The following is a 9853-nucleotide window of genomic DNA, read 5'->3' as shown; positions in this document are numbered from 1 at the left end:
TGCCAGTGGAGTCTCATCAGGAGATGGAGCTCACAGGGGCCTTCACAGTCTCAGGGCAGTTTTACGTATCTCCAAGGTGACATTAGGACAGAGGTGATGTCTCCCATCACACTCCCCACCCCAGGGTCCCAAAGGAGGGCATGAGCTCCCGGTTCTGATGCTACTGACACCTCCCCTATGACCTCAGTGGGACCAGCATGTCCTTGGCTCACTCGCTGCCCTCTGTCGATGGACACAGTGCCATCTTTAGAACCACACCCTGGTCAAGAACCATGTCAGACTCCAGGTGGCCTCAGGGGATTCTAGACACCACCCAGGCAGGGGGCCAAGCTCCTCCAGCTGGTCCCTCCTTCCTGCCCTGAGCCGTGGACTCAGCAGGAGCACCTCTGGAATGCAGCCCAGGCCTGGGCCATGAGAGCCAATGGGGCAGGTGAGGTGCAGGACGCAGCTGGGGTCCTTATAGGTCAACTCCTCTGCCTCCCCTCCCCAGAGCCCGCTTGGCCGCCCTGAGCCCCACACACTCATCTGGGTGGCTCACAGCACTTCCCGTCTGTCCTGACCACTGGGCCATTCATCATGAATCCTGCTGACATCTCTTGTACTTTGTCTCATATTTATTATTTAACTCTGTTCTGTGTAGGTTCAGTTCTGTCTCTTCCATTAAATCACGGCTTCTTTAATGCAGGAGCAAACCTCTGGTGCCCACAGCCCCCCAGTCCCTGGGTTGCACTGGATGGGGCCGGGCAGGGAGGAGAGACACATTACACAGAGGTTTGAGCAGCTAAAAGCAAGACGCAGCCCTGGCCCCACCGCTCCTCCTGGCCGTCCTCACACAGCTGCTCCACTGTGGGAACCTCACTTCCTGCAGACACCGGCTCCTTGCTGGCCCAGCACCAGATGGGAGGGGGCTATGCCTGGCCCGTGATCCTGGGTCAGTCTCTCTCACTGGCCAGGAAACCAACCGACAGACTCAGTACATGGCCAAGGTCACCCCTCTGGCCAGGGGCAGAACCAGGAATGGGCCCTGGTCTGGGCTCCAAGTCCCGACCTGTTCCTCCGCACACCGACCACAGGAAGTGCAGGAAAGCAGAGGGAGGGTCCTCAGTGGTCCCCAGCGCCTGAGGAGGGAGAGAAAGACCCCATTCCATGCATACCCCAGGCTGCTGAGAAGGGCGGGGCTGGACACAGCTCAGGGCTCCAGGCCGCTGTGGGACAGCAGGACAGGACCTGTGGCTCAAAGCAAAGGTGGCTGTCCCAGGACTCCTTGAACAATTCCAAAAGCTGGCTGCATGGCCCTGATGCCACCGTCATCCGGATGCCTTGCCAGCCTAGAAGTTATGGCAGGTTCTCTGGAGTCCTACCAGGATATGAAAGCAGGCATGAGGAGATGCACGAGGCAGCGGGCATGACCTGGGAGACATGTACGCGGTCACATGCTCATCCCAGCAGCTCACCTCTGAAGCAGAAGCATCTAGCAGGGTGGATTTCTGAGAACAGCGGCCAACAGCCAAGTGCCTGCCATTTCTGTGGCCACAGTGCCATCTGCTGGCGATCTGTAGTATAGCCACGGGGACTGCTTCACCGTGCAAAACAGGCTTAGGGCTGCTGTCCTAGATTAGGTTCTCTTGTTATTGTTTGGGTTTTATGTGGCTCTGGTTTGGAGGAGTTTAGTTTGGTTTGATTTGGGTTTTGGTTTGGGTTTGCTTTTTGTAGTTCCGGAGATTGTATTCAGGGAGCACTGAGCTTTATCTCTGATTTTTTATTTATTTTTATTTTAAAAAGAATAAAACACACAGGCTGTGATAATAATTACTGGGGTACAATTTAGTGCTTGTAGTGTTTAGTGTTTCTCTGACTTTGCAGGTCTAGGGCCAGTGGTCTGATCACCTATTCAGAGGATAACAATGTAGCACCTATGGGGCTCTCCTTCTGCAGGTGGTAGCCACTGTTAATTCCCTATCATCTTGTTTGGAAGTCCTGTACCATTTTCATTGTTTTGCTTGGTTAGGTTTTATTCTGTTTTGTCTTGTGTGGTTTTATTATGCCCAATGGCCTGGGCAGCTACTTCAAAGACAGCAAAATAGAATATGGTAGCCATTTTGGATTATCTTGTTTATCTTATCTTGTTTTGAAGTCCTTTATTGTCATCATTGTTTTTATTGGTTCTATTCTCTTCTGTTTTGTTTGATTTCTCCTACGTCTAAAGGTATCTGCAGCTATTTTGAAGACAAGAGGCATTATGGTAACCATTGTTGATTTCCTGTTGTCTTGAAGTTCTGTATCACTTACACTGTGTTGTTTTGATACGCTTTTTCCTGTTTTATTTTGCTTGGTTTTATTCTCTTTAAGATAAAAATGACAAAAAAGAGAATAAAACAAAACAATAAAATGAAACAAAACCAAGCAATGACAACAACACTGGGTTTCAAAACCAAGACAGAAGGAACTCAACAGTCCTTACTGCACGCCCTGAATAGCTGCTAGACTGCCAGATACACGCATGAAAGTTAACCGAGCAACATAAGCACCGAGCTGTCTCTTTAGTTCAGTTGCTGTCATTTCAGAAATGTCAGGTGTGGACTTCTAATTTCTTTTGTGTTTGTGTCTCCTGGACTTGTTCTGCGTGGGCTGGAGGCCTGAGACGCGTCTTCTCCTCATCCTGACATTCTCCTGTGTTGCTCTGAATCAGCCGGTTGCTGAGTCCCAGGTGTCTCCTGCACTGGCTGCCGTCTCGTGGTGTGGGCGAGGCACCTGGTTCTTCCTATCCGAGGTTCCTGGGGTAGCAGAGAGGCGTGGGGCAGCTGCTCACTGACGCTCTCTCCACAGCCTGGGGACCTCTGGGCAGGGATCACCCAGTCCCAAAGGCTGTGGAGCCTGGGGCCTGAATGCTGCTTTGCAGTGTGGGGGGCACAGAGGGACCCATCAGCTCAGCAGATCCCTCTTCGTACAGAGCACAAACGCTATTCCTCAGTTGTAGCTGGCATCATTTTCTTGCTTTTCTACTGCATGGTGCTGGAGATATGTAGCAAACCTTTGATGTAGTTCCAGCTCTCTCCGAGGTCCTCTGGGGATGAGCCTCCACAGCTTCCAGGGCTAGCTCTAGGGTCGGTAGGGAGTCAGGTCACACACCTTGGCCTTCACTTTATTTTGAGACAAGATCTCACTAAGTTGTCCCAGCTGACCTCAAATTTGTGGTTCTCCCACCTCAGCCTCATGGTAGCTGGTATTACAAGTGTGCACCACCATGCCAGCTTCTTTCTATCTTTCTGCAATGCTGGGAATTGAATTTAGGCCTTGTGCAGGCTAAATACACACTCTGGCACTGAGCTGCACCCTAGCCCTTGTTTGGGGATTGCTTTTTTTTTTTTAAGAGTCCAACAATCAAACCCAGGGCCTTGCACTTGTGAGGCAGGCTGCTGACACCGAGCTACATCCAATTCATTCATCCAGCAAACATTTATTCCACACCTACTGTGCGGTAGACAGTATTTGAGAGGCTGGGAATACAACAGTGAACGAAACAGACAGAAAGCCCTGCCCTGTCTTGCCCTTGGGAAATGCATAATAAACAAGAACAGTGTGCACAATACATCGGGCGTAGGCACCAAGGAGAGCAAAGCAGGAAGCGGAGCGGGGCCTGGGACTGTGCACTGGGGCCAGACATGGCCTCACCTCGGCAGCGACACCTGAGAAAAGCCTGGAAGAGAGAAGAGAATCCTGCAGATTTGAGCGAATTAATCTAGGTGGTGCAAAGAGCAAGTTCAGAGGCCTGATAGGTCTGGGGGCCAGCGAGAGGCCAGCGAGGAGCACGTGGAGGGGGCAAGGGGCGGGGGTGAGGCTGTGTCCTGCAGGATGGCCTCGAGGCCCATCTCAAGGACTTCACCTCCATGCAAAGGGGCTTCCCTGCCAGGCTCTGAGCAGAGGAGCAGCGCTGCTGACTTGAGCTTTTAAAGGCTCTCTGCTCTGTGTTGAGGGCAGGCTACAAGGTCAAGGACAAAAGCAGGATGGGGTGAGGGACTGCAACCTCCAAGTAGGAGAAGCCGGCTTGGTCCTCGGGGACAAAGGGACAGGGCTTGTGCGAGAGGACAGGAGTCAGGAGACCACAAGGCCTTGGCCACAGACGCCTGTGCTACTGTCTGCTGAGACCCACGTGGCGGGCTTGGTGGGAGGAATCGGGGCTCCCTCTTGGGGTCCGCCGGCTCAGAGCTGCTCCTCAGCGCTCAGGGGGAAACATCCAGGAGAGCAGTCTGCAGCTCAGGGGGACAGACCCTGCCTGGAGCCACAGCCCTAGAGTGACAGCCATAGGAACGTAGAGACCCCCAAGACCCCGAGGGAACAAGGGCAGCCCCAGAGACCTTGGCCATCTCCAGGTCAGGTGATGCCAGGGAACAGCGAAGGAGACTCTGCAGGACCCCAGAAGGAGAGGAACCGAGGCAGGGGCTGCCGGGAGCCCAGGCCAGAAAAAGGAAGGAAGCCGTTACTGTGGGAAAGGCCACTGCACTGTGAAAAGGCCTCCTGGTGTCACCAGCGGGACCCTGAGAAGCTGTGGTGCCAGTGCAGGGACAGACACCCGACAACGGTGAGTTCAAGCAGGAGAGAAGTCGGGAAAACTTTTGTGGAGTTTTACTATCAAAGGGAGATAGGGAAGCAGCTGGAGCCAGGTGAGAAGAAGGCTGTTTTGTTTGTGATTTTTTTAAGGTGAGGATAATAAGATCCCTCTCGGAAAGCTGGGGGAGAAAGAGGAAAATGCGGTTAAGCCAACATGAGAGAAAAAACAAGAGCTCTGAGCTCAACTGAGGAGATGAGACTGTGCTTCCTGTGAGATGCTGCAGGCCGCCGGACAGGCTGCAATTAGAAAGGCAGACAATAACAAGTGCTGGTGAGGGCAGGGAAAGACTGGAATGCTTATGCCGGCTGCTGAGAATGGCAAGTGGGGCAGCCACTCGGAGAACAGCATGGCAGTTCCTCAAGGAGTTAAACACAAAGAACCTGAGGACCTACCCAGTAATTCCACTCCTCAGATTACACAAGATATATAAAAGCAGATATCCACACAAAAACTGAAGCAGAGGGCAAACCCCAATAATCCACCTGCTTATGGTGGGAGTGGCTTCCCCTCCTCTTAACCCCTGCTTTCCTATATTTAACCCATTTCACCTGCCCTAAGTTACCTGCCTTTCCTTGACTCCAGATAACAGCTGACATGTGGTCAGCCAATCACCTTTCCCCTTAGCTCAGCCTGTGAACTTCTCCAGGCTGCAAGTCAGGGAGGGATTTGAGACTTAGGGCTCCATCTCCTCAGGCTTGGCTGCCTCCTAAAATCCTTTCCCTTTAGAGTTTCAGTCATTGGTGCAGCAGGGGAATCATGCCTGGTTTGGTAACAAAACTTGTACATGAATACTCACGATGGCATTATTTATAGAACCTCCAAATTACCCATCTACCAATGAATTAAACTCAAATATCTATCGACCAATGGATTAAAAAGTGTTGTCTATCCAGCCGTAATAGTTGGATAGTGGAAATGGAGGCCGGGTGGAGGGGGGATAGGGGGTGAGGGATGGGGGGGGTGGCTCCGGATACGAGCACGTCCTGGAGACCTCAATCCCATCAGACACCACCTGACCTGAGAGCCACCCAGAGCAGAGCACAAGCAGGGAAGAGGAGGAGGACCCAGAGGGGAAGAGGGAGGAGGAGGAGGAGGGGCAGAAGGGGGAGGGCAGAGAAGGGGGTGGAATAGTATTCAGCCATCAGAATGATGTTAGGTACTGATTCATGCTATAGCTAAGTCTTAAGAACAATGTTCCAGGTGCAAAATATCAGTCACAAAGGAGCTCAGGTGTGGTGGCATTTGTATAGAATTCTAGAAAGGTGCATGTGTGGAGGTGAGATGAGAGAGATCAGTGGTCACCAAGAGGGAGAATGGGCGATGACTACTGATGGGCATGAAGGGGTGAGTTCTGGAATTACAGAGTGCTGAGGGTTGCACGACTCCGAATATGTCAACCCCTGCACTTTTAAGAGTGATTTTGTGAGTGGCCATGTATCTCAGTCATGCACATTTTTAAAAACTCAGTTGTATGGAGAGAAGGGGTGGCCTCAGCCTGGGAAGGTGACAGAGGACCAGGCCCAGTGCAGGCGGACAGGCACAGTGCTGGGGGAGACCAAAGAGTCTGCTGCTTCTGTACGCTCAGTGAGACCGGAAGTGACGTCATATGACTTTCTGGGCACTGGGTGAGACAGGAAGTGACGTCATATGACTTTCTGCGCACTGGGTGAGACAGGAAGTGACGTCATATGTCGAGAGGAAGTTGGAGGCTCCAAAAAGGGCAAAGGCGCCCACAGGCTGTCCAGCAGCCAAAGGGAACGAATGAGCTGGGGATGGTCAGTAGGACTGCAGCTAGCACTGTGGCCTGTATGAAGGGGACAAGTGTGACCCCAGCCGCCCTGAGAGTGGGGGCACTGTGTTCCACCCAGCAGGGCTCCCCGCTCCCTGGACGCACAGCTGCACTCTCTTTGCATCAGCAAACCACAGAGGCATGTCACCTACCACCCTCTAAAGTGCAGGTTCCCTGCCCCTCCGTGGAGCCGCTTGTGTGGCGAATTTAGCCTCCAGTGGACGTGGATGTGGGGACAGAGATGCATTGTTAGTGCCAGCAAAGATGGAAAAACCCCTCCTGTCCATTCCTGGACGGCCAGTTAAAGGACAGAGGAGCCGCCCTTGCCCCCACACAGCAGGAGAAATCTCGGAGCACCGATGTGGGAGGATTTCCACAATGCATCCCAGGTGGGAAAAATCAGGTTGCAGAACAGAGTGAGTAATATTATACAATTTTCCTTCATTCCTTTTTATTCCAAAATGGTAGTCTGTGTGTTTGTTTAGATTATTAAAATACTGCACACAAAAGGCTTAGAAGGATGCAATTTAGATTATTAATGGTTTAATCTTGAGAAGCAGGTTTTGAAGGACGGGCTGAGGTGGGCGGAGGGGTAGAAAGGCCTTAGGGGGGGCTTGCGTGTGTGTTTTATGCTTTTGTGTGTTTTGAACTTGCAATGTTTGTGTAGCTCACACCTTGAAGAACTCGCTGTGCCCTTCTGGGCTCCTCCCCGAGTCAAGCAAACCGGGGTGGCGGGGGTCCTGCACAGTCCAGACAACACCGGGACCCACCCATCAGTCCTCATAGTCCCGAGCGGCAGAGCACAGCCCCATCCTGATCGCTGGCGGGGCGGGTCCTCCCCGAAGCAGACCGCGGGCTCAGGGTCAGCCCTGTTACGCACCCCCTTCTCCGCCCTACCCCCTCTTCTGCTCCTCTTCCTCCTCCTCCTCCCTCTTCCCCTCTGGGTCCTCCTCCTCTTCCTTCTTGTGCTCTGCTCTGGGGGCTCTCAGGTCAGGTGATGTCTGATGGGATTGAGGTCTCCAGGAGGTGCTGGATCCGCAGCCCCTGGCCTCCCTCTCCTGGCTGGGTCTCTGTGCCTAGGAAACAAGGCTGTGCTCTCTGTATGCAGGACCTAGTCGACTGACAGTCACATTGAAGCATTGCTGAGAGAGGAAAGTGGCTCTCACGAGGGGGACATGATGGCCAGGCAAGATGGGACAGTGCCTCTCCTAGGCTGTCAGACCCACTGGGAATGCTGATGGAGGCCTCCAGCAGACTATGCCCAGGCCCTACTTTGTGAGCTGTGCAGGGCTGTCTCTGCCCAGCTGGGGGTGTCAGATGGATGGGGGAAACTACTCCCATCCTCAGGTCCAAGTGCTGGCAGGGAGGTGACCACAGGAGGCTTCATGTGGCTCTTTTTGCCAAGTGAGCTGGTCAGATGTGGCTGCAATGTCCCCACTCCTGTTGTCTCCTTGAGGCCACTCCCAATCTTGTCCAGCAAAGCTGTGGATCAGCCAGGGAATGCTGGGCATCGCTAGAGGTTTGGGGGGAGGTGTGTGTGTCCGTGATGCATGTGATTGTGTGAGCTTGTGTTCTCCATGTGCATCTGACATGCACAGGAATGTTCTTGTGACAGTGCATCTATGTAAGTGGGTCTGTGTACATGTGTATTCATATGTGTATGCCTGGGTATATGTGTGCATGTGGGTTGAGTCTGGCCATCTGATTGCTATTGCTCCTTCCCAGGGACGCACAGATGGCTGTCCCTTCAGGACAGTCCAAACAAGACAGGACTGGTGACCAGCGCCTGCATAGAAAGCTTGTCCCTAAAGTGCCTGCTTCTGCTGGACCAGGCCCTGCCCCTCGTCCCAATTCCCTGATCACCAAGCCCAGCTGCTGCTGAGAGTTTGGGCCTGAGGGCTCCGCTCAGGCCTGCCTCAACTCCTTTCTGCCCTGGGCTGGACAGGACTCTATCCCTGCAGCTGCCTGTCCCCTCAGTGTCCCAGTCCTCTCTCGGGGTCAAGTGGATCGCTTGCAGAGACACTCAGGGTTTTGTGTCCCTAAGTCCCATGATGGTCACTCAGATTTACAGATGGAGGGCAACTGAAGGCTCTGTGTTCATTTGCAGAGCAACTTCTACCCAGGAAACACATCTCTGCAGAGAGCTCACCTGGCCGGCGCAGGAGGAGGAGGCAGCCCCTGCCCAAATCCCCCTGCTACTCTCACAGGGCAGAAGGTTGGGGAATGCAAGCTTCCATCCATAGAGCCGCCCTTTCACATATCTACTCGTCCATCCATCCCTAAACCCCTCCTACAAACACTCATGCATATGTCCACCTATCCATCTATAAACCCATCCATATAGCCACTCATCTGTCCACCCATGTATCATCCATCCGTATGTCCACCCTTCCATCTGACACATATCCATTACTTGCTATGCTGCTCCCTAGGGATCCTAAGACAGGCACCGCATCCCCTCAACCCCCTCTGAGGAAGGAAAGACCTCAGGAATGAGGTGTTTTCCAAAGTTTAAGAGCACAGACCAGTGGAACATCTGCAGTGATGCTGAGGTTTGGTGCCTGCCCCATTCCAGAGCCAGTGGTCACCAGTCTGTGCGGGCACTGAGCGTCTGACATATGGCTCATGTGACGGTAAAGCTGAGTTTCTCATCTTATGTAATTATAAAGAACTTAACTATAAACCATCCCATGTGACCAGCGGCCCTGCACTGGAGGCCCTGGTCCTAACAGCACAGACAGGGCAGGCTTCAGGGAAGAGGTAACATCTGGTGTGGCTGGGAAGGGCTCCAGGAATCCTTTCATTGAGTATTTGGGGAGTTGAGAGGACCGAGAGGTCCATCTCAGAGCCCGGAAGTCAGGGGAAACTGCCTAGAAGGGGTGGTTTCTAAGGTGAGGTGACAGGGAAAACTATTCTAGGAAGGAGACAGTTTCTGCAAAGGCCTGGTGAGGACCGGAGGGTGGGACAGTCCACCACACAGGAGGCCAAGGTAATGTCCAGTGGGTGTGGAGAGCTGGTTCCTCCCAGAGGAGGCAGGCAGGGCGCAGTGCCCACCACACATCGCCAGGCTGGTGGCCAGCCTGCTAGCTCATTCCTCTCTCCTGATGTCTCCTGGAATGTATCCACCAGCCCCATCAACGCAGTGCAGTTCGGAAAATGTCACCCCGACCCCAGCTCCACAAGGCCGCTGCCCTTGTGCACCGGCTCTGAGATCACCGCTGGGTGGGCCCTGCGCCCGGGTCCTCCTGGAGCTCCTGACTCACCCTGGAACAAGCAGAAAGCAAAGCCAGCTCCGGCATGGAGAGGGCAGGCCTGACCCCAGCTCAAGGACACAGGGACGGGGAGGGGGCAGGGAGTGAGTCTGGGACAGAAATAGAGATTCAGCCGAGAATGAGGCGGAGACTGATGGGAAGGATCCAGACAGGAGCCCAAAGCCCAGGACTGATACACTGGGC

This window comes from Cavia porcellus, unplaced genomic scaffold (genome assembly GCF_034190915.1).
Source record: "Cavia porcellus strain 051 isolate PalLab524CR breed Dunkin Hartley unplaced genomic scaffold, mCavPor4.1 scaffold_9, whole genome shotgun sequence".
In the NCBI taxonomy this organism is placed as follows: domain Eukaryota; kingdom Metazoa; phylum Chordata; class Mammalia; order Rodentia; family Caviidae; genus Cavia; species Cavia porcellus.
The sequence above is the reverse complement of the archived record's forward strand: the minus strand, read 5'-3'. Positions refer to the sequence as shown.